Here is a 26,757-nt window from a genome sequence, read left to right on the forward strand (position 1 = left end):
TACTCAAAGCCCAGGATCTCACCCACCTGTACACCTCTCAGAAGGGCTGGGGAAAATGGTGAAAAGAACAGGGACACAGGCCTCAGTCAGCTCTGTCAGCTACCTGCTGTTTGTCCTCAGCAAAATGCAGCTTGCACCATCTAGGGAGACTTTCAAAGGTTTAAAGGAGTGAATAAAACAAGACTGAGGAAGTAGCCAGCACACAGCAGTGCCACAGAACGACAGTCTGTAAGCAGTGCTGTCCCCTTCTCCTACCCTTTAAGGAACATCTTTGCAAGATTGCATTAAGCAAGTAAAACCCTCTATCCACTGCCCTCCTGCCTCAGCATCCACGTGATTCTAGGAGCATACTTGAAAAGATTTATCGGTCAACGTAACCTAAAGCTGCATTCGTGGTGAGATACAGAAGAATATTATACAGCCTAACCCTCATGACTACCGCCTTGAGGCAGGGGGTTAGAACCTACCCAGGGATAAGGAAACAGAAGGAGGCTAAGGAAAATCGACACGTTTAATCAATTAACCCCTATTCGCTGAGGGCTCCTGCTCTCCAGTTGTTTATTCTCTGGCTGGGAAAACAAGGTCCTAAGCCCTGAGGCCTTGGGTAAGACAAGTCCCCTCTCTGGCCTCAGAGGCCACATCTGAATAGAGCTTCTGGTCCAGCCACTACCTCCAGCCTCACATGTAAGCTCTGCAGGCAGGTACTGAGTGTGCCTGGCTTGCCATGTCAGTCCTAGGGGAAGATATAAAAAAAAAAGATCAGGCTAACAAATGAGTCTGTAAGATAACAAAAGAACGAGTGAGCTGAATTTGAGCACAACCCTTCGGGGATTTGCTGCAGACCGTCACCAGGCTGCAGTGCCCATCTCCAAAGCTTAGGAGGAGAAACCCCAGGGGTTCCTTGGCTTTCCTGAGGCCCTGTCCTTAATAAGAAGTGTCCTTGGCTTTCCTGAGGCCAGAAGGGAGAACTCGGGGCCCCACATCAGCTTCAGACGTTTTCAGGGGTTGACTTTAGCCTCAGGTTACTTTAAAAACTGGCTCTGAACTGGACTCCCTTGGGAATATTGCTACTGGAGGGGCATTTCAGTTTCTATAAGGGCTGGATCTTACCCTTTTCCCCAGGACAAGATCACCCAGGACAAGAAAGGTCAGACTGACAGCAGCATCACGGAGATCATAAAGTTTAAAGCACCTCCGATTCATATGCAGATACCTCTGATGACTGGAAAATAAGAAGGGCCTTCAGGGAAGATTATACTCCTGACAATTCACAGTGTAATTAAAATGTCATTCTCTCCCAGGCTGCCTCAGAAGGCCCTAACTGAGCACCGTGACACTGCTCTCTCCCACATCCTGTGCTCATCCCTCCTCATCTTGTTCCTGTGATGTCTTCCAGGTCAGACCTGAAGAAGGCAGCACCAGGCCCCAACCGCAGACCCCGCTGGGCCCAGGCTGCCCCCCTCCCCATCACCCTGTGGGCAGGCAAGGGCACTCATGGGCTGCAAAGCTCTCTCCGGCAGAACCCCGAAAAGCTGACTGGCTGGCTACACAAGTTAATTTGAGAGTCTGTGGCCCCAGCAGTGCAGGGCCAGGAAGACTGGGCATTGTCCTGCGACTCTGCCGCATACCCTCAGGCCAGGCATCTTTGCTTCTTTGCTCAGAAGAATGACATTCCCAACATCTGGCCCCTAGTGGTAATGAGCCCAGGCAGAGAAATACAGGCTCTGGTCCCTAAGTGACCCTACGTGAGTCATTTCCTCTCCCTGAGCCTGGAAAAGGCTGGGTAAGAGGAACTCCTGATCGCCTTACTCCAACTCTATGTCCCAGGCTTTCTCGGAACTGGCTTCCAACTGAAAAGCACTGCACTTGGGTCTTGAGAACAGACCAGGCTCATTCACTAGTGCGCAGAGACTGAGATCTGAGAACTCCCAAGTAAGATCCAACCTCACTAGGAAAGACAGCAGCCAGGACATCCGCTGCCAGAGGCTCTCTATCCCACGGCCATCGCCAGAGTACCAGCGTGCATGCGCCCCGCAGTGGGCATGGGGAAATTCAAGGGACAAAGACACCAGCATGCAATTACACATGGCAGCCCCAAACCCACGGATTTTCTTTCCCTTTGTTTTCTCTTGTGTTTAGTCAAAACACCACCTTTTCAGTTTGTCTGTGTGTGGTCTTTGCATTGGCCTAGAGAGTGACTACTTCTTGATTATTTACTGTCCAGCACCCCAGACAATGCCATTAGCAGTTAATTATTACTCAACAACATGAACTCTGCCCTTAAAAATGTGTGTTTTATGCACTTGCCAGCAAACAGCCATGCAGAGCCTCACTGGCTCTTCCCACAATGGAACGGGAGAAGAAAAAAGAGAAGCAGCAATACACTCTGTTCTAACCACCCCTTGTAATTTCTCATTTAGTACAGCTGGAAAATGAAAAGGCACTGCCTGAACCAGCGGGAAGACTGGGTGTGAAAAAGAAAAAAGAGGGACAAAAACCACAGCGGGCCACCAGCCCTCCTCTGCTGTGGATTCACTCACTCAAATGCTTTACTGGCTGTCTGCTGTGCCAGGCAGTGGGCTTCTCCCAGACAGTCCTCTTGTTGGTCTGTAAAATGTATGACTATTTCACTATTTGTTATAGTAGAATACTATATTCCATCTTTTCCAAGCATGTGCATTTCTGCTGTGGTTTCCCTTCCAGTCGTGTGGTAATGAGATGGCCACTCAGCATTTCCTCCCTGTGTCTGTTTCCCAACTACTCTGTCTTGAGAACGGGTGCCCTTCCTCAACCCTCCCTCAGCCCAGCCCTCACCCTGCCACTTGGCTGTAGCCCAGACCAGACGGTGCATTCCCAAAGGGTATGCTTCCTGGGGCAGTCCTCATTCTCAACAGGAACAAAGCACCTACTATGTGCTACACACTGCCTCTTCTGAAATGCCCACAGTTTTGTGCTGTACATCTGGCCTCGAAAAATCCTGAATGAATCAATCAATAAACTACAGTTAATCAAAGAAATGCAAATCAAAACTATTTTGAGATATCATCTAACTCCAGTAAGATTAGCCCACATCACAAAATCCCCAAACCAGAGATGTTGGCGTGGATGTGGAGAAAAGGGAACACTTCTGCACTGCTGATGGGAATGCAAACTAATATGTTCCTTTTGGAAAGATGTTTGGAGATCACTTAGGGATCTAAAAATAGACCTGCCATTCGATCCTTCAATTCCTCTACTAGGTATATATCCAGAAGACCAAAAATCACTTTATAACAAAGATATTTGCACCAGAATATTTATTGCAGCCCAATTCATAATTGCTAAGCCATGGAAGAAGCCCAAGTGCCCATCAACCCATGAATGGATTAATAAATTGTGGTATATGTACATCATGGAATATTATGCAGCTTTTAAAAAAGATGGAGACTTTACCTCTTTCATGTTTACATGGATGGAGCTAAAACATATTCTTCTTAGCAAAGTATCTTGAGAATGGAAGAAAAAGTATCCAATGTACTCAGCCCTACTATGAAACTAATTTATAAATACCCACCCTTTCATATGAAAGCTATAACCCAATTATAGCCCAAAAAGAAAGAGGAGAGGGAGGGGAGGGGAGAAGGTAGGATGGGTTGAGGGAGGGGTAATTGTAAAATGCTACGGTGCATTTTACAAGGGTACAAGTTAAATCTACTAAGTGTAGAATATAAATGTCTTAACACAATAACTAAGAAAATGCAGTGAAGGCTATGCAAACCAGTTTGATAGAAGTATTTGAAATTGTATGTAAAACCAGCACATTGTACCCCCCCAAAAAATAAATAAAAATAAACTATAGTGAAATACAGAAATTGCTTGGCACCAACCCAACCCACCAAGTGAATGGCGACCCGTGTCACCTCTAGACATTCCCTGTGTCACCACCAGTGTGCTGCCTTCCTCCCCAGAGGCAGAAGATAGATTTTCATTTTACCACATTTTCCTTCACGTCTACCTCACTGGAGAAATGCGAGGAACTGGGAAGAGAGTGTGGGAAGATTTGAAACATTCAGGCTCTGATAATTGTCCTCTCACTCCCACGTTCACACAACCACCCCTAAAGACCATGCTCCATCCGCAAAGACATTCTTATCTCAGGTACCCCTTTGGCCCAACAGTCTGATTTACTTCTATGGATAAGGGCTTACCTTTTATTGTATGTTCCTGGTCCCAGTCTATGACCTACCGTGGGAGAAGACAATAAACATGCCCGCTCCCAAGAAGCTGACAAGCTAGTTAGAAAGATAACACTGTCACACAAAACCTCAATCTTAGAACAACAGGTCTGGGGCTACAAAAACAAAAACAAAAAACAGGACTAAAGGAATGAGATTAACATGGGACAGAGTGATTGGGGAATGCGTCAAAGAAGAGAAAGAACACAGGGAAGCAAGAAAAGGATGTCAAACAGCAACAGGGACGATGAAAGGCATTTCTAGACAAGAGGGAAGGCGTGACTGGAGGGAGGGAAATGGCACATAATACAGTAACCCGGGAAGCAGAAAGAGTTCAAAGAGGTACCCAGGCTGCACGAGGCACAGGACGAGCACTGCAGGATAGAGGAATGCGGAGTCTGAGAACCAATTTTAAAAAAGAAAAGCCAGGTAGAGGAGTTTATCTAGTTCTCCAACACATATATCCTGATCCCAAGTTATGCGCCAGGTGCTGGAGATGGAGGATACACGCAAAGGTAAACATGGCAGATATTAGCAGCATCTTCAAGTGTTGACGAGTGTGGTCTTACCAGCTAATACACTGGCAATTAAAGAACAGAGTGGTAACTGCTCTGAGCACAGGGTGCTGAACAGGACATAAATATAAGGCATCAATTTCATACTGAGAAAAATAGTTAATACTGCCATTACTATCAATGGTTATAAATACCTTTATTCATAATGCCAGCTTCCATGGACACTCATCATACCAGGTATCATTCTAAGAACTTTACATGTGTGCTCCCCAGCGTCCCGGGCAGGGGACCAGTACCAGTCGGTGGCCTGTTAGGAGGCTGCCCAGCAGGAGGTGAGCAGCAGATGAGCCAGTGAAGCTTCACGTGTAGTTACAGCTGCTCCCTGTCACTGCTATCACCGCCCAAGCTCCACCTCCTGTCAGGGAAGTGCGGCATTGCATTCCCTTAGGAGCAGGAGGGATCTGGGTTGCACACTCCTTATGAGAATCTAAGGCCTGACGATGATCTGAGGTGGAGGTGTAATGCTCCTGAATCACCCAGAAACCATCTCCCCTCTCCAAGTCCATGAAAAAAATTGTCTTCCATGAAACCAATCCCTGGTGCCAAAACAAATTGGGGACTTCTGCTTCATAGACCACGTGTACCTCACTGAATCCTTAGAGACTCCCTCCAGGTATTTCCTCATCTCATTTTATCAGAGAGAAAGCAAATTTTTCAAACATCACAGAACGACTGGTGGCAGCCCGTGCCATCAGAGAAAACCGTCTCTGGCATTTGCTCCACTGCAAGGTACAAGAATCCCAGTCCAGACAAGCCTTCTGGGAGCAACTGGGTGGTATTAATGCAGTACACCCAAGCACACCGCTGCCGACCAAATCATCCAAGAAAACGCTGGATATCAAATGCTAGCCCCTGCAAGGTCACTTTCTCAGAGCTAAATGTGCCAACCCAAATTCAATGCCTCTCCTAGGATAAGAAAGCAGCATAACCTCAGGCATTAATATCCCCCTCCTACCGCACCCCCTCTCCCCCCCGCCACGTCTCCCCAGTCCCCAAAGAAAGCCAAGGGCTGCTGGCGAGACGCTGTCTCAGACCTGCAATCCCAGACCAAAGGTAAAGAGAACACTGGCAGCCTTGCCAAACCTCCAGTACAGCTTTTATGTGCTGCTTTTGATCATCTGTGAGATCATTTAAGAAAGAAAGAACGTTTTCATTTCCGAGAACCCCTCTGGAACAGAGCATGAACCTTGAAAGGTTACAGGGAACTTTTCCACAGACACATAACTTCCTACAGGGAAGCAGAAACCATAGTGCCCTTTGAGAAAATGACACAAAACAAAAAAGGACACAACCGGCACTGAAGGTTACTTAAATATGAGGAGGACTCTCCCGAACCAGAGAACAGCTCCAAAACAACCCAATCTCACAGCTACAGGGGTGCTCCGCCCGGCGACCACACCCTGCAAACCAGGCTGGGCAGAGTGCCATTCTGCAAACTCGCCCAGGGAAGAGACCACCTGCCTTATTAAAGTAGTAAAGACTGAAAAAAATAAGTAGTAAAGGCTGGGTTCCTTATTTTATCAGAGAGATGCAAGGAAGAGAGGGGACGTATAGGGGTCCAGGGAGATGGTAATTCAAAAGCTGGGAAATCATATTTGAAAAACAGATGGAGATGAAAAGAGAAGACGAGACGAGAGGCAGGGCAGATATATCTGGGGTGTTTATTTAAGGCTCTGCACAGGGAGCTCTGCGAGCAGAGCATGTCTATCTGACACTTGTTGAAGTGACAGCCCTGGATCTCTACAGAGCCTGGGAGACAGGCAGCCCAGCAGCCGTCACACTGCCGTAAGCGGGCAGCTCTGCCTTGGACCTCCTGGCAAATCCCTGCCAACAGCTCTGATAGAAAGGTAACCTCTTAATTAAAAAGCAGAAGAGAAGAAATATCCATCTAGAAATGGAAAACAGCAGTGGAGTCTCACTAATATAGAGTGGGTGGCAGGTGAGGAAAGAACCGGTACCTTTGGAAAAGGGTCAGAAGAAACAGGAAAGCCCTAGCTTGATGTTTGCACTCCTTTTTCCCGGGCCTGTCTAAAATCAGGAGAGATTCTGCAGGGAATTATCAGAGAAGGGAACAGAAAACCCAGCCAAAAGCAGATGGAAGCCAAGAGAATTCAGGTCTTGGAGCTGCTATCCTGCAAGACAGACAAACATTTAGTAAATGATAAAGACAAAGAGGAAATGCAAACAATCGTCTATCGGCACAGCACTCACTCCCTCCTCCACTTGGACCTGACTGGCTGGTTCCTTTTCTACCCCTCCGGCCATTCCTACCTTATCTTAGAGGCTTTTCAGCAGCCCACATACCCAACAGCCGAGAGAGTGCCCTGGGCTCTTCCTGGGACACTGGGACAAGCTCCAGTACAAAAGGCCCAGAATCTTATCTCCCTTCACCCCGGTTTACCTCCACTTCAGCCTGGGCCAGCCCTGAAGTCTGCCTTATGATAACTCAGAATAGACAGCATTGCTAAGAATTTAAGACAGGGATGGAGAGTTCCTGCAGCTCCTTTCCAGCCACCTCACGGTCCCTCCTGAGGACATTTGGGTATTTTCTTGTAGCCTGAAAGTCTTTTCTGTACTGTTAAGAAAAACCTATAACAGAATTGTTCTACACCATCCTGAGTGTTCTCAAAAGGTCTCCCATCACAAGAATTTATTAGGATGTGGGAACGCCCTTGACATTTACCAGGGGTCAAAATGGGGGGCTACAAGGTCCAGCTGCAATCAGGAGATGGGACCAGCTAACTTCCAAAGTCTCTCCTGGAATCTGTATAGAGGAGGAGAGGGGCACGCCCTGCCCTGCAAAAAGCAGCAAAAGCAGTGGGTGAGGTTTCCTGCTGAGGACTAACCTAAAAATTAACCTAAAAATCAATCAGATCCATGGACATGTAAAAGCACCCAGAGAAAACACAAGAGTGGTCAGACTGGAAGACCTGACTATGAGTAGAGTAAGTTATTTTTTACATCTCTACTGTACTTACACATATTCCAAGTCAGAAGAAGGACTGGCCAGGGAAGCCGAGAAAAGCTGAGACTTCTAAGCAAACAGGCACTGCCCAGGGAGGCACAGGCTGGGAAGGGGACATCCTTTCTGTGGTGGTAAAGCCAGTCTTCAGGCCTCTTTCTTCCTCCGGTTCCTGTAACACAAGGGCCACTTGCACCCCTTATACTGAATCTACCATCCCCAGTGGCCCTTTTGCTTACATTCAACCACAAGCCTGCCCCATCAGGCCTTAGGCTATGCTCAAACATCTTCCTCCCAACCAGCTGCCCAGCAACGCAAAACACACAGCACTCCTCTTCAGACCTCTCCTGAGACCTTTCCCAGGTCAACAAGATCCTAAGAGCATCACCTCTCACACTGGAGACTGAGACATGGCCTGAAGTAACCCTGGAAAAAAGACGTCAGGTTGCTGGCTCAGACCAACAGTTGTCAAGCCTTTGTGTGCATCAGGATCACCTGGAGGACTTGTCACACACGGATTGCTGGGCCCCAACCCCAGAGCTTCTGATTCAATCTGTCCTGAGTGGGGCCTGAAACTCTGCATTTCTAACCACTCCAGGTAGGCCTGATGTTATTGGCCTAGTGATCACACTTTGAGAACCACTGGCCTGGACCATTCAAATAATCCAGAATACAGAGTTGGAAGACCAGAGATACCATCATTGACTGAAAACTCCAGACAATCCGTTAACTTCAAGCTGAGTAGCAATGAAACAAAACCCATGAGTTGAACGCAAACCACACGCCAGGATCTATGCGAGCACTTCGGCCTGTATTATCTAATTCTATTAATAAATGAATGCCTAGGCTAAATGAATGGTGTGATTGCAATGACAATAATAATTATTATCATTGTTAAAAGTAACGAGCCTGATTGTCTTGATCTGAAGGATCAAGAGTGAGTGACAAACACAGAGTCAATTACAGGATCTATATGAGCTCAACTCTCTTTTTATTCCTAGGCCTCATTAACAGCGGAGGAAGAGGAGGAGATTTGAGCCAGTTATCTGGGAGAAAGCTGCAAGAATTTCTGGAATCCCTTATCTTCCTCCGCCAGCCCAAACACATGTCCCACAGCTAACTCAAAGAATACACACTAAGGAGTCTAGGGGACACGGGACTCTCCACTATACCTCCAAGCTGTGCCTGGAGCAGGCAGCCAGTAGGCAAAACCTGATAATCTCAGACCCATGGGGTGTGGAGAGGAAGTAGAAAGAAACAAGCTGGGCGGCTGCCCTCACCAAACCTCTGTGCTCCGGTGCATTAAGCAGAACCACTTTCAGTCAGAATGCTACCCAGGGAAGGGGCAAGTTAGGCTGCTAGAGTACAGGGGCAGGGGTAGAGAGACGCTCAGAGCAGTCCCTGCCCCTTAGGGAATTCAGGGGTATCTTCCCATCCGAACATGGCTGTGTGGGCAGGGTCAGCGGCATAGGCACACTGAAATGCTAAGAGAAAAATAAAGTTGAGGCCCAGGAAAGAGCTAATTTAAACACAGGCAATCCCCAAATTGCAAACATCAGATTTAATTACAACTTACACTTAGAAATGGAAGCTACTAAAGGTAATAGGTAAATGAACATGTTCCAATTTATATACAATTCAACTTAACAATAAACATACAGAACCTATCTCGTTCTTAACCCCGGGACTGCCTGTAACGCTGAACAGGTGAATAAGTTCAGCGACAGGGTAGCAGACAGTCTTAGCAGGGGAACAACTGTCAGATTCTGGTCACGAAGAGCTCCTGGACCCTCCTTTTTTAGGATTCCAAAAAAGTAGCACAAAAGGGATTCTTTGATTCTGGAAACAAATCCTGCCCTCAAAAACTTTGACCATAGTTTCCCTAACATCTCATCCCTCTTCCATTGCCCTCCTCAGCCACCAGAATTTTGCCAATTCCTGAGGTTTTCAGACATTAAAATGTGTTAGGAGAGAAAGCTTGGGGTCGAAGAGCCCAGCTGAGCAGGTAAAGATGGCTGATAAAACTGGAGGTGCTTAGCCTGGAGAGATGGGGGTACCATATTCTATGGGGAACTGCCCAGTGAGGGAGGTGGGCAGGCTAGACTGTAATTATAACCTTATTTCTGTCACACCAATTACAAAGAGTAAAGCTCCACAGAGTCTTATTTGGTGTCAAGATGCAGGCCTAGATTATACAAAACTTGAGAAACTCCTAACTAGCCAGGGCCCGGAAGGCCTCCATGAATGGCGCCTGCCCACTTCTCCAACCTCAGGGGACGCTGCTCACACCACTTCACTCCCAGGTACAGGAGGAGCCGAGCTCATTCCCACCACCCAATTTAGCACCTCCTAACCCACAGCTATCAAGGCTGACCCACTGGCAACATCCACGTCCTGATGCCAATTATACCTCTGCAGAGAAGCCGTCCCAGACACTTCCAGAGCAGCCCCACCCCATCTTCCCCCAGCATTGCTCTCAGTCACAGCACCCTTTTTATTTTCTTCACAGGACTTCCCACGATCTGATACTGCCTAGCCTATTATGGGTTTGGACTATAATCAGTCTTCCCCACTTGAACATGAGTTCCATGAGAAGAGAGACCTCACCCATCCCACCTCCATTTCCCAGGGCCTACAAGCGCTGTCAGAGTGACGCTCAAATATTTGTAGATAAATGAATATGTGCTGGAACACCAGGCATAATCCAACTCTAACAATGAGAAAGCTGGCTCTGTATACGGAGACATGCTACTCTGCATGTAAATTATAAAATCTAGTTTGCCTAAGAAAATACCCAGTTTTTTCCATAATAAACCATTAGCAGAACTAAATAACCACCTTAAACTTTTTCACTGCTTCAAACAGATGAAGTCGGCCTAGACAGGGATGTTATTTGGGGTTTTTATAATGGCAGTTGCAAAAGATAATTTCTGGGTAGTTCTTAATAACTGAAATATTCAGTATATAAAAGATCATGCTTAAGTAAAATAGCACAATGTAGATATCGTAACAAATACTATGATGCAAAACTAAACTTACATCTGTAGAAAACACTAAAATAATCTTAATATCAGGCAAGTGTTCAACTTTGTTTTTTTGTTTGTTTGTTTTTTCCTTTGTAGATAAGAGCCTCACTTTGCCACCCAGGTAGAGTACCCTATTGTCATCATAGCTCACAGCAACCTCAAACTCTTGAGCTCAAGCAATCCTCTGGCCTTAGCCTCCCAAGTGGTTGGAACTACAGGCACCTGCCACAATGGCCAGCTAGTTTTTCTACTTTTAGTAGAGATGGGTCTCGCTCTTGCTCAGGTTGGTCTCGAACTCCTGAGCTCAGGCGATCCACCAGCCTTGGCCTCCCAAAGGGCTAGGATTACAGGCGTGAGCCACCGCGTCTGCCCTAAGTGTTCAACATTTAAAAAGAAAAATGAGGATATTTATCAATTCAGCAAAACTTACTGCACTTCAAAGATGGCATATAATAATGTCACACACACAGCCTACGGTTCCACAAACCACTTTTGTTGCTTTTTCCAAAGACTCAACAGCAGCCAGCAAGATTGCGCTCTTGTGCTCATATTGAGAAAACATTTAGCCATTCTCAGTGTTTGCTGGAGTTCTGTCTTAGGGCATGTGACATAAATCAGACCCACAAACATAACTACTGCCCCTACACTCTAAAAGTCCATTTAAATAAAGCAAGTGATCCAAGTCTTACAAGGAACATTAACAAGAGAGCATTTAATCAAGCATTTCGGAAACGGTGTATAAAGAGCCTGTGAGCCCATCTCCAGCAACAGAAATGTAGAGAAAAATTATCTCATTAAGCAAAAGTTCATGGAACAGAACGCTGAGCAGTTTCCCAGCAGGCCACAGATAATTTACAACATGATTGCAAAGGGCATCATTTGCTTATACAAAACAGCATCTTTTATGTGAAAACTCCAACGTACCATTTGACCAAAGGCTGTTCCTGTTAGAGGCCTAAACATGACTAAGAATCAGTCCCAATGTGTAAGAGTCCAGCCACTTTCTCTATGAGGCAGATAGGAAAACAGTCAGTGGGTGACTCACCTGTCCTGACTGGGGGCTGCTGCTAGTTCCCCTTGCCAGGTAGGGGCCTGCACACAGGAAGGGTGGCACACCAGGGACAAAAACAAAGAGACGTAATACCACCATGCTTATGGGGCCTTCAGAACCCCTTAAATTTTCTCTTATTTCTAATCTCTATGTGGCTACATGAATGCAGCCAAATCAGGCAGGGGACAGCCTGGACACTGTCCAGCACATCTCATGGTGTTTCAGAGCCTGGGAAATTTGCCTTTTTTTTTTTTTTTTGAGACCACTGGATTGAGTGCCCTATGGTATCATCATAGCTCACAGAAACTTCAAACTCCTGGGTTCAAGCAATCCTCCTGCCTCAGCCTCCCGAGTAGCTGGGACTATGAGCACCCAGCACAATGTCCAGCTAGTTTTTCTATTTTTAATAGAGATGGGTCTGGCTTTGCTCAGGCTGGTCTTTTCCATTTAAAAATTTATTCTTAAGGAATAATTCTGAATGAGTTCCGAGACTTCACTGCAAGGATGTTGATGGAGAGCTGTGAGAAACAAGCTAATTGCCAAACAATGGGTCCTTGTTAAATAAGTTATACTATATTCACTTAATAGAGTATAACGATATTCAGCCATTTAAAATGATGCTGTAAAAGAGTAAGGATGTGAAGCAATCTCATATCCTTTATTAACCGAATAAAGAGATTATGAAACCTTCTACACAGTACCATCTCGTTGGTTAAAAATGTTCCATTTTTACAAAATTTACAATCTGAAATAGTGTCAGTCAGCTTAGGTAACTATAATAAAACATCACAGACTTAACAACAAACATCTTCTCTCTCAAGTTCTAGAGGCTGGGAAGTCCAAGATCAAGGTACCAGCAGATCCAGTGTCTGGTTTGCAGGGGAGCTGTCACCACCCTCTCTTCACACAGCCAAGAAAGTGACCTTTAGTCGCATTCTCTTATTAGGATACAATCCTAATCATGGGGGTGCCACCTTCATGACCTCCATCAACCTAATTTCACCTCCCAATAGCATCACACTGGTGGTTAGGATTACAACATATGAATCTGAGAGAGACAAACAGGCAGGGCACAATAGGAAGATCGTGCCAAATGCTCTCTGGTGGCTATCTGCGGGATTACTGGGGCCATCTGGAGGGCTGCTTTTTTTTTTTTTTTTTTTTCATTTTTTAAAAAGAATTTATGCAATAAATATGAACCAAGCTTAATATGAAAAAAAAAATAGAAGCTATTGGTTAAAAATAATGCAATGCACTATGGAAACATCTCACAAACTTTATTATTTATTTATTTATTTTACTGGAGGCAGAGTATCACTCTGTCACCCCAAGTAAGGTGCCCTGATGTCGTTATAGCTCACAGCAACCTCAAACCGTCATGCTCAAGCAATCCTCCTGCTTCACCCTCCTCAGTAGCTGGCACCTACCACAATCCCCAGTTAGCTTTTCCTTTTCCTTTTTTCTTTTAAACTTTGTAGTAGAGAGAGGGTCTCACTCTTGCTCAGGCTGGTCTCCAACTCCTGAGCTCAGGCATTCTATGCACCTCCACCTCCCAGAGTGCTAGGATTACAGGCGTGAACCACTGCGGCTGGCCATCTAACAGACTTTAAGCACTTACCTGTGGGAGACCATCAGCTCATCTCAGAACCTTGTGCAGTGACACTGGGGTATCTGCCCAGTGACAGGCACATACCATGGTGCCACCCAGCATGCTGCTTCACTTGGTGCTTCCTGAGATCTTAAACAGATGGTGCTAGACGCAGACCCATCCCCCAGCAATACTCCACCTTGATGCCACAATTACAAGTATTACGTTAATATTTACAAAAAATACACAAGTAAACAAAAAGTTAATAAAAGCAACTGTGAGTTAAGGTGAAGGAAGAAAGAATTTGATTTACTGAACCCCAGACAGCGGCTCATCAGATTCAGCCCGTGATCTCCTGCTCATGGTAAAGTTTGGGGAAAACCTCAGAGACTCAGCATCTGAAGGGGGGAAAGGAGTATCAGCCAAAGGTTGAGAATTAAAATCTGATTCCAGAGGAGTGAGGGTGTACACATGCATTCTTCCTCGAACTTCCATGCATACAGTTTTGTATTTCCTTCACTGTAAATCCCATGACATTCTCATTATCATATTTGGCTTTTATAGTATTTTGTGTACCTATACGAAAATGGTACTTAAGAAACTGCATCATAACCTTATTCATGATTCCAGCAGCCCTAGAAGGTGAGAATGCCTATTCCTATTGAAAATCAGAGGTCAAAGCCTATGCAATTTGTCCCAACACACACGGCAAATTAACACGTAAGCCCAGCTTTGAGGACAGCTGCTGACTTAGCAGCCTCCTTCCCTTCCAGCCCTTTGCCCAATTGGCTATTTAGATAACCCTGATGAAGACTGTAGAGTTCTTCAAAGCACCAGATTATTGTCCAAAAGGCCAAAGGAAGTAGGGTGGAATTCATTTATCATAAAATGAACACAGGCTGCCAACTAGTGTCATCAGCAAAAAGAGACTAGGATAGTCAGAATTACAAACTCCACCCTCTCCAAAGATTTCCACAGCCTAATCCCCAGCAGAGTGAACATGTTACTCTACACAGCAAAAGGTACTTAGCAGATGTGATTAAGTTAAGGACTCAGAGATGGGGAGATTATCCTTGATTTTCCAGTAGCTCAATGTAATCCCAAAGGCCCTTAAAAGTGGAAGAGGGAGGTGGGAGAGGAGACTTAGGGGAGCAATATCTATGGAAGAGTGGTCAGAGGGTTGCAACAATCTGAGCCCAGCAATGCCATGAGCCCAGCAAAACCAGACGCCCCTGGAAGCTGGAAAGGGCAAGGAAACAGCTTTTCCTCTAAGAGCTCCAGAAGGGAATGCAGCCCTGCCAATACCTCGACATTAGCCTAGTGTGACTTGTATCAAACTTCCGACACATACCGACTGTAAAATAAACTTAGGTTAATTCACAAAGTTTGCGATCACTTGTTATAGCAGCAATAGAAAAACATAAAAAGACTAGCATGATTATTCAACAGGTGAAATCGCCATTTCCACTGCAGCCCAACCAACAAGACTTTGGCTTTGGCTTACCCAATGCTCTCACCTCAGCCAGTCTCAGAGAAAGTGCTGGAAGGCAGGGCTGCCAGGGTTCCTACTGGCATCCCATGGAGACCTTTCCAGTCTTGTTGGACACAGCACTTGGTGGAGTAGGAAGGACGTCAGAGAGAACATCCCACGACATGGGGAAAGGAGTAAAGTATGGGAGTCAGGGCTTCAAATCCCAGTCCATCCACTCAGGAAACCACCTGAGGCTCGGATTTCTCTCCAGTAGCAACAGAGAAACACAGCACACCATGTATTCTACTGCACTTAGCTTTATTGCACGTCACAGATTTTGCACTTTCCCAGGGTTCAAACCTCCACAGATTGAAGGTTTGTGGCAAAACTGAGGCAAGCAAGTATATTAGCACTCTTCTTCCAACAACACGTGCTCGCGCTTCCTATCTCATCACATTTCAGTAATTCTTGAAATATTTCAAACTTTTTCATCATTGTTATTATATCTGTTATGATGAGCCGTGATCAATGCTCTCTGATATTACCGCTGTAATTGTTTCCGGTTGCCATGAACCACGCCCACATTAGATGGCAAACTTCATCAGTAAACGTCCCGAGTGTTCCGACTGCTGCACAGACCAGCCGTTTTTCTCCCTACCTTTCTTGCTCAGGCCTCCCTGTTCCCTAAGACACAACAATATTGAAATTAGGTCAATTAACAACCCTATAAATGATTAAGCTTAGTGAAGAAGGCATGACAAAAGTCAAAAGAGGCCAAAAGCTAGGCTGCCTGCACAAGTGGTTAGCCAAGTTGTAAATGCAAAGGAAAAGTTCTTAAAGGAAATTAAAAGTGCCACTCCAGTGAACACACAAATGATAAGAAAGGCAAACAGTTTCATGGCTGATAGGGAGAAAGTTTTAGTGGTCTGGATAGAAGATCAAACAGCCACAATATTCCCTATAAACCAAAGCCTAATTCAGAGCAAGGTCCTAGAGCTCTTTTCAGTTCTACAAAGGCTGAGATGGGTGAGGAAGCTACAGAAGGAAAGTTCACAAGGTTTAAGGAAAGAAACTGTCTCCGTCACATAAAAACACAAGGTGAGGCAGCAGGTGTGGGTGGAGAAGCCGCACCAAGTTATGCAGAAGATCTCCCTAAGGTCATCAATGAAGGTGGAAACACTAAATATCAGATTTTTTCCATGTACCAAAACAGCCCACTATTAGAAAAAAATGCCAAGTAAGACTTTCACAGCTAGAGAGACGGCAACGCCTGTATTCAAAGCTTCTAAGGACAGGCTAACTCTCTTGCTAGGCACTGATGCAGGTGTGACTTTAAGTTGAAGCCAGTGCTCATTTACCATTCCAAAAATCTTAGGGCCCTTGAGAATTATGCTAGATGAACTCTGTGCTCTCTAAACAGGACAACAGAGCCTGGATGACAGCATATCTATTTACAGTATAGTTTACTGAATATTTTAAGCCCCCTGTTAAGACCTGCCACTCAAAAAAAAAAAAAGGTTCCATTCAAAATATTACTGTCACTGACAATGCACCTGGTCACCTAGGAGCTCAGATGGAGATGTACAAGAAAATCAATATTTTCTTGGCTGCTAATACAACATCCATTCTGCAGCCCTCAGATCAAGGAGTCATTTTGACTTTCAAGTCTTACGATTTAAGAAATAAACTTTGGGGCGGCACCTGTAGCTCAGTGGGTAGGGCGCCAGTCACATACATGGAGGTTGAAGGGTTCGAACCCAGCTGGGTTCTGCTAAAACAACAATGACAACTGCAACAAAAAGGAAAAAAATAGCCAGGCATTGGGGTGGGCGGCTGTAGTCCCAGCTACTTGGAGACTGAGGCAAGAGAATCGCTTAAGCCCAAGAGTTTGAGGTTGCTGTGAGCTGTGATGCCACAGCACTCTACCCAGCCCAACAGATTGAAACTGTCTCAAAAGAAAAAAAAAAAGAAAGAAACTTTGTTAGGCTGCAGCTTCCAGAGATAGTGATATCTCTAACAGATCTTGGCAAAGTAAACTGAAAAAATTCTAGAAGGATTCACCATTCTAGATGTCATTAAGGACATTCGAGATTCATGGGAGGAGGTGCAAATATCAACATACACAGAAGTTTGGAAGAAGCTGATTCCAACTGTCTTGGATGACTACAAAGGGTTCAAGACATCCGTGGAGGGAGTACCAGAGAGGTTGTAGAAATAGTAAGAGCACCAGAACTAGAAGTGGAACCTGAAGATTTAACTGAATTGCTGCAATCTCATAATAAAACTTGAGCAGATTAGGAGTTGCTTCTTGGGGATGATCAAAGAAAGTGGATTTTTTTTTTTAATTTTCAGATTAATATAAGGTAGATGATTAGGTTACATTGTTTGCATTTGTTACAGTTCAAGTTGTAACTGAGTCCTTCACTCAGAGGGTGTGCTGTATACCCTTACATTGTGCCCATTAGGTGAGAGCACACCAATCCCCCTCCCCCTCTCCTCTGCCTTAAATTTGTGTTTTTCTCTCCTATGGAGGTGTAGTTGCTTATCTATTGGTTTCATATTAGTATTGCATACATTGGATACCTGCTTTTCTAGTCTTGTGATACTTTACTAAGGGGAATATTCTTCAACTCCATCCAGGTTAATATAAAAGATGTGAAGTCTCCATCTTTTTATGGCTGAATAGTATTCTATGGTGTACATCACAGTTCATTAGTCCATTCATGAGTTGATGGGCATTTGGGTTGATTTTACATCTTGGTGATTGTGAAATGAGCTACAGTGAATATTCTAGTGCAAATGTCCTTATGGTAAAATGATTTTATTTCTTCTGGGTAAATACCTAGCAATGGGATTGTGGGATCAAATGGAAGGCTTACTAGACAATGGGTTTTTTGAGAAGGAATCTAGTCCTGCTGAAGACACTGCACACATTGTGTAAATGACAACAAAGGATTTAATTATTACATGAACTTAGTTGATAAAGCAGTGGCAGGGTTTGAGAGGACTGACTCTAGTTTTAAAAGTAGTTCTACTATAGGTAAAATGCTATGAAACAGCATCACGCCACAGAGAAACCTTCTGTGAAAGGAAGCATTAAGTGGCAAACTTCCCTGCTGTCTTACTTTAAGAAATCGCCAGAGCCGCCCCAACCTTCGGCACCCACCACTCTGAGCTCTCAGCATTCGTCACCATCAAGCAAGACATGCCACCGGCAAGGAGATTACAATTTGCTGAAGGCTCAGATAATCATTAGCATTTTTTTAGCAATAAAATTTTTTTAATCTAAGGTATGTACTTTGTTTTTTTCTTTGTTTTTTTCCAGACAAAGTCTCACTCTGTTGTCCTGGGTAGAGTGCCCAGGAGTCCATCACAACTCACGGCATCACAGCAACTTCAAACTCTTGGACTCAAGTGATCCTCTTGGCTTAGTCTCCCAAGTAGCTTGCATTATAGGCACCCACCAAGACACCTGGCTAGTTTTTCTATTTTTAGTAGAGACGGGGTCTGGCTGTTGTTCAAGCTATCTCACACTCCTGAGCTCAAGTGATCCACTGTCTCAGCCTCCCAGAGTGTTAGGAATACAGGCATGAGCCATTGGCTACTTTGTTTTTTCAGACATGTGCAATTGCACCTTTAATAGACTACAACGTGAGAAACCAAAAACTTTGTGGCATCCCTTTATTGTAATATCCATTTTATTGCAGTAGTCTGGAACCAAACCTGCAACATCTCCAAGGTAGCTGCAGCATTTTGACAGTACTGTGACCAACTAAGAATAAAGGTTATGTGTAAGACAGCACATGTGCCTGTAAATAATGACTGCGGCAATAATTACTGCAATAATCTATCTCATTCTGAGCCTCTGAGTAACAAGCCACATGTCCTCGCATCCAAATCTCTCCAGGACCTGGCTTCCTCCTCCAAACGAGGGCAGACAGCTCCTTAACCATCTCACTGTACATTGCTGAGTATTAAAATAACAATGGTAATGGAAGCACTGTGAAAAGTACAAGCCCAACAAAATGTAAAGTGGGACTTTATGAATATTCTGTCCAGAGTCCTTCTAAACAGTTATCTTTCTCAAGTCATCACCAAAAAAGACATTGCATGCACTTGAACGCAACTGAGACTGTGCAGCGTGGACCACTGTTTTTCCTGTCTGATATGAGTACTGAACTGACATCTTGGAGTATCAGAGATACTGATGAGTGGTGAAGCCATGAATGAAACAAACTGGACATTTTGGGCTTCCTTCCAGAAAAGGGTAGCCCAAACCCATCCCAATTCCTGGCTATCAGGAAGCATCCACTCTAGCGAAGGGTTCGTGTCAAACTACCCCCTTCAGAAAACCCTTGGTGACTGTTATTCCAGAGCTCCCTGGTATCAGAAATGCTCCTAAAAATGAAACCTAGAACTTCACAGCAAACCAGGGGAAAATAAGAGCTGACAGAGACTTCATCTTTTTAAACTCCGTGGAAATTATGCAAATAAGCTTATTTAAATTGTAAAAATATTATTTAGAATGTGAGACATTGAGATTTTATTGAATATTGAATTTTGCGTTCATTCTCAGGCTAGACTATTGATTTATTGTCATTTTTCCAATATTACTACCCAACGACGTGACCTTCCTTCCCTTCGCCTCTGACTTTTATAGCACTGCTATACAAAGGATGATCTTCGCAAAAATTATTTAAGGGCTTCCTTTTTCTCAGAGGTGTGTCTTAATATTCAAAGATATTCAAATCCTTCCCTTTTGAAGTCTGTTCCTTGTCAGCAGACTGGTTGTTTTTCTCGCCAATTATGTATGAGCGGGTCTAACCCTGCCCAGTTCTCATTTGTCTGTAAAAGCAGCGGAAGCGTTCCCCAGAAATCCTTTTCTTGACTACCTATAATCCTACGTCTTTTGCAAGATTTGCAATTTTACCCTGAAATATATTTGCATGGAAATTGCATTGTACCACTGCCAGACCTAGAGTGAAAACGCTGGCTGACAGATCCTGAGGATGGGTGAGAATAGGCTCCAGTATCAAGCAAAGGAGGACTCAATGGGGACTCTTAGTTTTCCATTGCTGCACAAGAAATGATCACGAAATTCATAGCTTCAAACAACACGTTTCTTATCTCCCAGTTTCTCTGGGTCAAAAGTCTAAGCACAGCTTATGTGGATCTGCTGCTCAGGGTCTCACAAGGCTGCAATCATGGAGTTAACAAGGCTGTGCTCCCTTCTGGAGCATGGGGTCTCCTTCCAGGCTCATGAGGTTGACGGCAGCATCCAATTCCCTTCAGCTATAGGATGGAGGCTCCGCTTCCATGCTGGCTGCCAATGAGGGGGCCATGCTTATATCTCCACACATCTCAGAGATCTCCATGGTCCCTTTCCACATGTATCTCTCACAACACAGAAACTTACCTCATTCTGTTTTGTGACACAGTCTCACTTTGTCACCCTGGGTAGAGTACCGTGGCGTCATAGCTCACAGCAACCTCAAATTCCTGGGCTCAAGGGATCCTCTTGCCTCAGCCTCCCAAGTAGCTGGGACTGCAGGTGCCCACCACAATGCCCGGATATCTTTAGAGACAGGGTCTCGCTCTGGCTCAGGCTGATCTCGAACTCCAAGCTCAAGCAATCCACCCTCCTCGGCCTCCCAGAGTGTTGGGATTACAGGTGTGAGCCACCTCACCCAGCCTTAGAAACTTACTTCCTCCAACCCTGGAGGAAGAACCTAAAACAGAATCTTTCATAACACCATAAATATAAAGGGGATCACAGAAGGGTGTAATGCCCTGGGGTCACCTTCGGGCTCACTAGAGAATATTTGGGTGTCATGACCACTGTTGCTTTCCTAGGCCCTCAGCATTCAGAAATCCAGACACCACCACCTGCATGCCTCTGCTCTCGCTTCTCAGATCCATCTTCTCCACTGCCACGGGCCTTGTCTGGAACGCAGTCCTCTTGCCAGCACTAATGCATGGTGTCCAGACTTGCTCTCCTCTCTATCCATCCTCTACCCTTCCTGGAGAGAGCTCAGGAACCTCACTGTGTTTCTTCTCTGCTGAAATCTATCTACTAGCTCCCTACACCAGCAGGATGAGGTCAGAGCTTTTGAGCAGGCAAGTCAACACCTTCGTGATCTTATGGCCTTGAGAAGTCCAGTGCTAAATCCATCTCTCTCCAACCCCTCTGCCCGGTCCTCTCTCACCTCTAGGTCCAGGATGTCTCTCTGCCTGGACTTCCCTCCCCTCTCATCCATCCTTCTGGTCCAAGTTCAAGGATCACAGCCTCTGTGAAACCTGCCTTGACTTCCCCAGGAAGTACCATGTGATCTTCCTCCTACATTCCCAATGAATTTTCTGCGTTAACTATTCTGGCATTTACCCCTAAGGCTGATGTCCAGATCCTCCCCCAAAAGACTGGGAGAATCTATCTGGAGGGCAAGAACTACTTTTTCCTTCCTGTATCTTTAGCAGTACCAAGGGACAGGCAATAGCGATGGCAATAGAATTAATTATATTTATTTCCAGCACAGCATGGCAGCTCAAAGGGCAGATTATGAAACCACACAGCCCGCATGTGAAGTCTAGCGAGACCACTTCCCAGCCGCATGACTCAGGGAAGGGTACTCAACTTCTCTGGGCCTTCATTTCATCATCTCTAAAAGAAGATGATTAAACTCTACCTCGTAAGATTGCCATGAGCAATAAACAAGTTAATGTTTGTAAAGGACCTAGAAAAAAGTTTGGCATATGATTAGGATTACGTAAATATTAAGTAAAATAAATATCCAGAAACTGTGAGAGACGATGGTGGGAAGCCCATCCACAGGAGGAGAAATGTCACACAGATTGGGGACAGGAGCCAGCGACAAAGTCCGTATCATCACTATTGTTCTGAAATACCTCAGCCAAAAAAGAAAAGAATATATTAAAAACACACACAAGAATAGACAAAGCAAGAAGGATAAAATCCTGGTAATTCCAGAACCTGAGTGACAGGTATAGACTAACTGAACTGGTGTCTTTACTTTTGCATACGTTTGGCAATTTTCAGAATGAAGATGATTTAAATCCCAACAGGCCACAGGCCAGAATGTGCTCAGCAGCCGTGAAGAATTAAAAGTACCGGGGCAAGGCTATGAGTCACACATGGAAGGGAGCTACCTTTTCCTTTTGCTCATAAACTTACAAGCATCCCTGCAGAGCCTGGGGAGGGGCCATGTTCCAGCCCCCCAGCGGGGTGGGTACCATCTCCAGAGATGGCGAGAAGCAGTGGGAAGAGCACTGGCATCAAGACAGCTCACCGTAAGTGCCAGCTCACCGTAAGTGCCAGCTCACCGTAAGTGCCAGCTCTGACCCTGACTAGCTAATTAACCTTCCAGAGCCTGAGTTTCCTCATCTATAAAACAGAAAACCCTATCTCATAAGGATGCTAAAAGGATTAAATGATACTTTGCATTACACAGATATACTATGTTTGGTACTTGTACATAATCAGTAAATGCATTTTAAAAATAAAATAATACAGGCGGTGCCTGTGGCTCAAGGAGTAGGGTGCCGGTCCCATATGCCAGAGGTGGCGGGTTCAAACCCAGCCCTGGCCAAGAACCAAAATAAATAAATAAATAAATAAAATAATACGAGACTAAACATACTCTTCATACTCTTACTTAGGATCCATCAGTCACATTCCTTGGTATTTACCAAAAAAAGAAGAAAAGAAAAACTTATGTCCACAGAAAGAGCTGCACACAGATGTTTACAGCACATTATTCATCACTGCCACACCTTGGAAGCGGCCCAGGTACCCTTCAGTGGGTGCACAGATAAACTGTGGTATATTCAGACAATGGAATATTAATCAGCACACACACGAAAGAGCTACCAAGCCATACAGAGACATGGAAGAAACGTAAATGAAAGAAGCCAATCTGAAGAGGCTACATACTGTATAATTCCCCCTCCAGGACAGTCAGGAAAAGGCCAAGTTATGCAGACAGGAAACGGACCAGTGGTACTCAAGGGTTAGGGGAAGGGAAAGGATGAACTGGTGAAGCCCATAGGTTTGTTCAGGGCAGTGAGACTTCTTTATTATGCGATAATGATGGATACATCTCTATACATTTGTCCAAACCTGTGGAATGGACACTACCAACAGTAAGCTCTAACTTAATCAATGGATTGGGGGCGCTAAAGATGTGTCAGTGTGGGTTTGTCAATTACAACACACCACTATGGGATTTCAATAGTGGAGGTTGTACATGTGTAGGGACAGGGCTATATGGGATCTCTCTGTACTTTCCACTCAATTTTGTGAAAACTGCTCTAAAAAAATATAAAGTTTATTAGTTTTTATAAATAGAAAGGTGACATATTTAGTTAAAATGTCTCTAAATAAATAAAGCTTTAAAAAAATAAATAAAATGTGTAGGCAAACTCATGTGTCTAAACCTAAAATTACAAGCCAGCAACCTGCCTGCAAATCACAGTATGGAAAACAAGGAGAGACTGAACCACTACATTGCCCGAGCCCCACAGCTGGTTCCCTTCATGCCAGCTGTTCAAATACCATATCCACAGCCGACCTACCTCGTAAAACAGATGGGTCACCACAACTTCTCCCAAAGATTTAAAAGGGCTAACCTCTCTCTTGAGTCACACGGGGTGAATGGTTCTCTATAGCAAAACTCCCCTGGGTCACTGGCCTTTACTGCCACACAAAAGTCAAGTCAAAACAACTTTCAGAGATCAGGGTTAAGCTCCTATTCAATGCAATGGAGTAATCCTCAGGGCTCAGTTTAGCTGTGACTCCAGGGCTGTTGTAAATTATATAATCCATCCTACTCCCCCATATCACCTTCCAAATTAAAAAGTTCTCAGTAATAACGGTGGACAATACTTAACTACTTATAAGAAGAAAACAAGTCAGCATCTGAGCAGCAGAACAATTTTCCCAGCATGCTAACACTGTACGGGAGAAATTAGGAGGCAGTGGACGCTGAAGCAAAGGTTTACACAAGGCAGTTTCCTGTAGGTATTTATCAAATTGATTTGAAAACTTACACCCCATAAAAACCTGTATGAATGGTTATAGTAGCTTTATTCATAATCAAGATCTAGAAACAACTGAGATGTCCTCTAATAAGTAAAAGAATAAACCCGTGGTACATCCACATTATGGAATGTGATTCAGCACTAAAAGATGAGCTATTGTGCCACGAAAAGATACGAATGCATCTTAAATACACGTTGCTAAGTGAAAAGAAGCCAGTCTGAAAAAGCTGCGTACTCTATGATTCCAATGACACAGCATCCTAGAAAAGGCAAAGCTGGAGCCAATAAACACATCAGCGATTGGCAGGATTTAGGAATGGGGGCAAGACTGAGTAGCTGAAGCACAGTAGACTATTCAGGACAGTAAAATCATTCTGTATGATACTATAATGCTAAATACAGGACACTAAATATTTGTCAAAAATCCACAGAAATTTATAGCACAAAAGTAAACCTTAATATATGCAAATTTTCCAAAAAATCATCAGATAGGGGGTCAAAAATCCCAGGATGTAATGCAAAATGTGACCAAAACAGCCAAATGTATTACAAATGTCTGATCAAAAGACGAAAGTCAGGTGCTAACAGAAGTAACTTTAGAAATAAGCGGAGTCTATACAACTAAAGGTGAAAGGAACTAGGACATAAGCACTGTACTCGAGCTGATAAAGCTGCTCCCAGTGGGGGTAGGGGTTAGCAATTCTGATACTGTTACACATGTACACTGGAACTGAACAACTACCTACATGGATGGTGGGAGTCAAATTTCTACCTGTTGAGGTATGATATTACATATAAGCAAGGAAGAAAACTAATTTACACAATAATGGATTAGAATTGGAGACATCAGTATAAATTCATATTTAGCTTAATACAGATGGCTCCACATAGAAATACTTACAGATATTTGTATATTCAAGAAGTAGTATACACAAATATTTCCTTGCTCTTTCAGCTGAGCGGGCCTAGAAGCAACATTCCAAAAGCAATGTGGGCAACTAACACTCAGATCGTCTTGGCTAGCACCATTCTTTGATGAAAGAGGTAAAGGCTCCTTGCAGAAATGGGTGGTTCAGAAAATATACAGGATGAGCCTGGAGTATTGTACAGTGACAGAAAGTATAAAAATAAAAATAACATGTACAATGCTCATAACAACCAACAATGATGGGTTATGTCAAAGAGATATAGGAGCCAAATCAAAGAGCTTTTAATGGCCAAGGCAGAAACAATTTGAGCAACAAAGTACTTATAACACAAGATATAAAATATCCATTTATGACATAAATTATCAGATAAGAGATGAAAAACAGACAAGCCCCTTATGCAAAGGATTCCCAATAATTTACACAGATACTCTGCCCTTAAGAAGGTAGAACACAATTTTCCACTCAGTGAGTGTGGGCGATGCCACCTCAAGCCAGGTGATCAAAGTTAACACCAATTAATTATAAGAAGTCATACTGACAGCATGTACCCTTGATATGATGAGAAAGGCATTTCATAAAAAATCCCAGTTACAGATAAGGAGACTACCAAATACACCTGACCAGTAAAACCACAAAAATGTCAAAATCATCAAAAATAAGGGCAATCTGGGAAAGTGTCATAGCCAAAAGGAGCCTAAGGAGACATGGCACCTGAATGTGATATCCTGGATGAGATCTTGGGACTAAAAATGGGTACAGAGGGGGCGGTGCCTGTGGCTCAGTCGGTAAGGCGCCGGCCCCATATACCGAGGGTGGCGGGTTCAAACCCGGCCCCGGCTGAACTGCAACCAAAAAATAGCTGGGCGTTGTGGCGGACGCCTGTAGTCCCAGCTACTCGGGAGGCTGAGGCAAGAGAATCGCTCAATCCCAGGAGTTGGAGGTTGCTGTGAGCTGTATGAGGCCACGGCACTCTACCGAGGGCCATAAAGCGAGACTCTGTCTCTACAAGAAGAAAAAAAAAAAAAAATGGGTACAGAGGAAACCTCAATAGAGTATGGATATTAGTTAATAATAATATATCACTATCAGTTCACTAATTGTGACAAGCATACCATACTAACATCAGACATTAGTAACAGGAAAAGCAGGATAAAGGGTATACAAGGGCACAGCCAAGTATCTTTGCAATAATTTTGTAAGTCTAAAACTTTTAAAATAAAAAGTTTATTTAAAAAACGATAGATTTCCGTTTCATAAGGGGAAGTCTGCTGTGGGAACAGAATCTCCAGGCTCAGTCTCAACATCAGTATAGTAATTTAAATGATTCATGACTCTCTGTTGGTTAATCTATGCAAAACCTTGAGACTTAAAAAAAAAACCCAAAAAACAAAAATCTTCATCTGACAGAAGGAAAAAGACATATACCAGAGTTGGCTGGGTCACAGAAAAAAAGCATATGCCACAAGCTCAAAAGACCATCTGCTGTTACTCCACTTAAACCATCACCTTATCAAGATTATTCCCGAAGGCTGCTGGCTCACAATGTTAAGTGATTTAGAAACAGAGCTAAGGCCATTCATAGGATTTCAACAGCCAGAACAACGTGGACTTGGGGACACACCCATTCACAGGGCCACACACCCCACTCCAGACGGGAATGGACAGTCGTTCTCTTGTACCACTGGCTGACAGCACCACAGAGGAGCCCCCGTCTCTGACTGCCACTTCTCACAGTTCAGTCAGGATCTCATGAAGTACACGCCTACTGCTACAGCTGCCATGCCATGCATGAAACGTGAGAACTTGAGATTTATTCTGCTCCAGAATGGGCTCTCCAAGTGACCTCTCTAGCTATCACTAATTGGTGGATGCTTGCGTTTCCTCCAG

General features: G+C 44.3%; 1 protein-coding gene across 7 annotated transcripts in view; it reads right to left on the minus strand.

Moving 5' to 3' along the window:
* The window catches only part of NOS1AP (nitric oxide synthase 1 adaptor protein), a 318,633-nt gene that overhangs the window by 191,368 nt on the left and 100,508 nt on the right, over positions 1 to 26,757 (minus strand). Inside the window, exon 1 of one of the 7 annotated variants that reach the window (XM_053607763.1) lies at positions 4,924 to 5,699. The exons of the other annotated variants lie outside the window; for them this stretch is intronic. The gene's annotated coding sequence lies outside the window, so the exon portion shown is untranslated. Of the gene's footprint in view, positions 1 to 4,923; positions 5,700 to 26,757 lie in introns of those variants that run through there. 7 annotated transcript variants of the gene reach the window in all.

The sequence above is a fragment of the Nycticebus coucang genome, chromosome 10, assembly GCF_027406575.1.
Source record: "Nycticebus coucang isolate mNycCou1 chromosome 10, mNycCou1.pri, whole genome shotgun sequence".
In the NCBI taxonomy this organism is placed as follows: domain Eukaryota; kingdom Metazoa; phylum Chordata; class Mammalia; order Primates; family Lorisidae; genus Nycticebus; species Nycticebus coucang.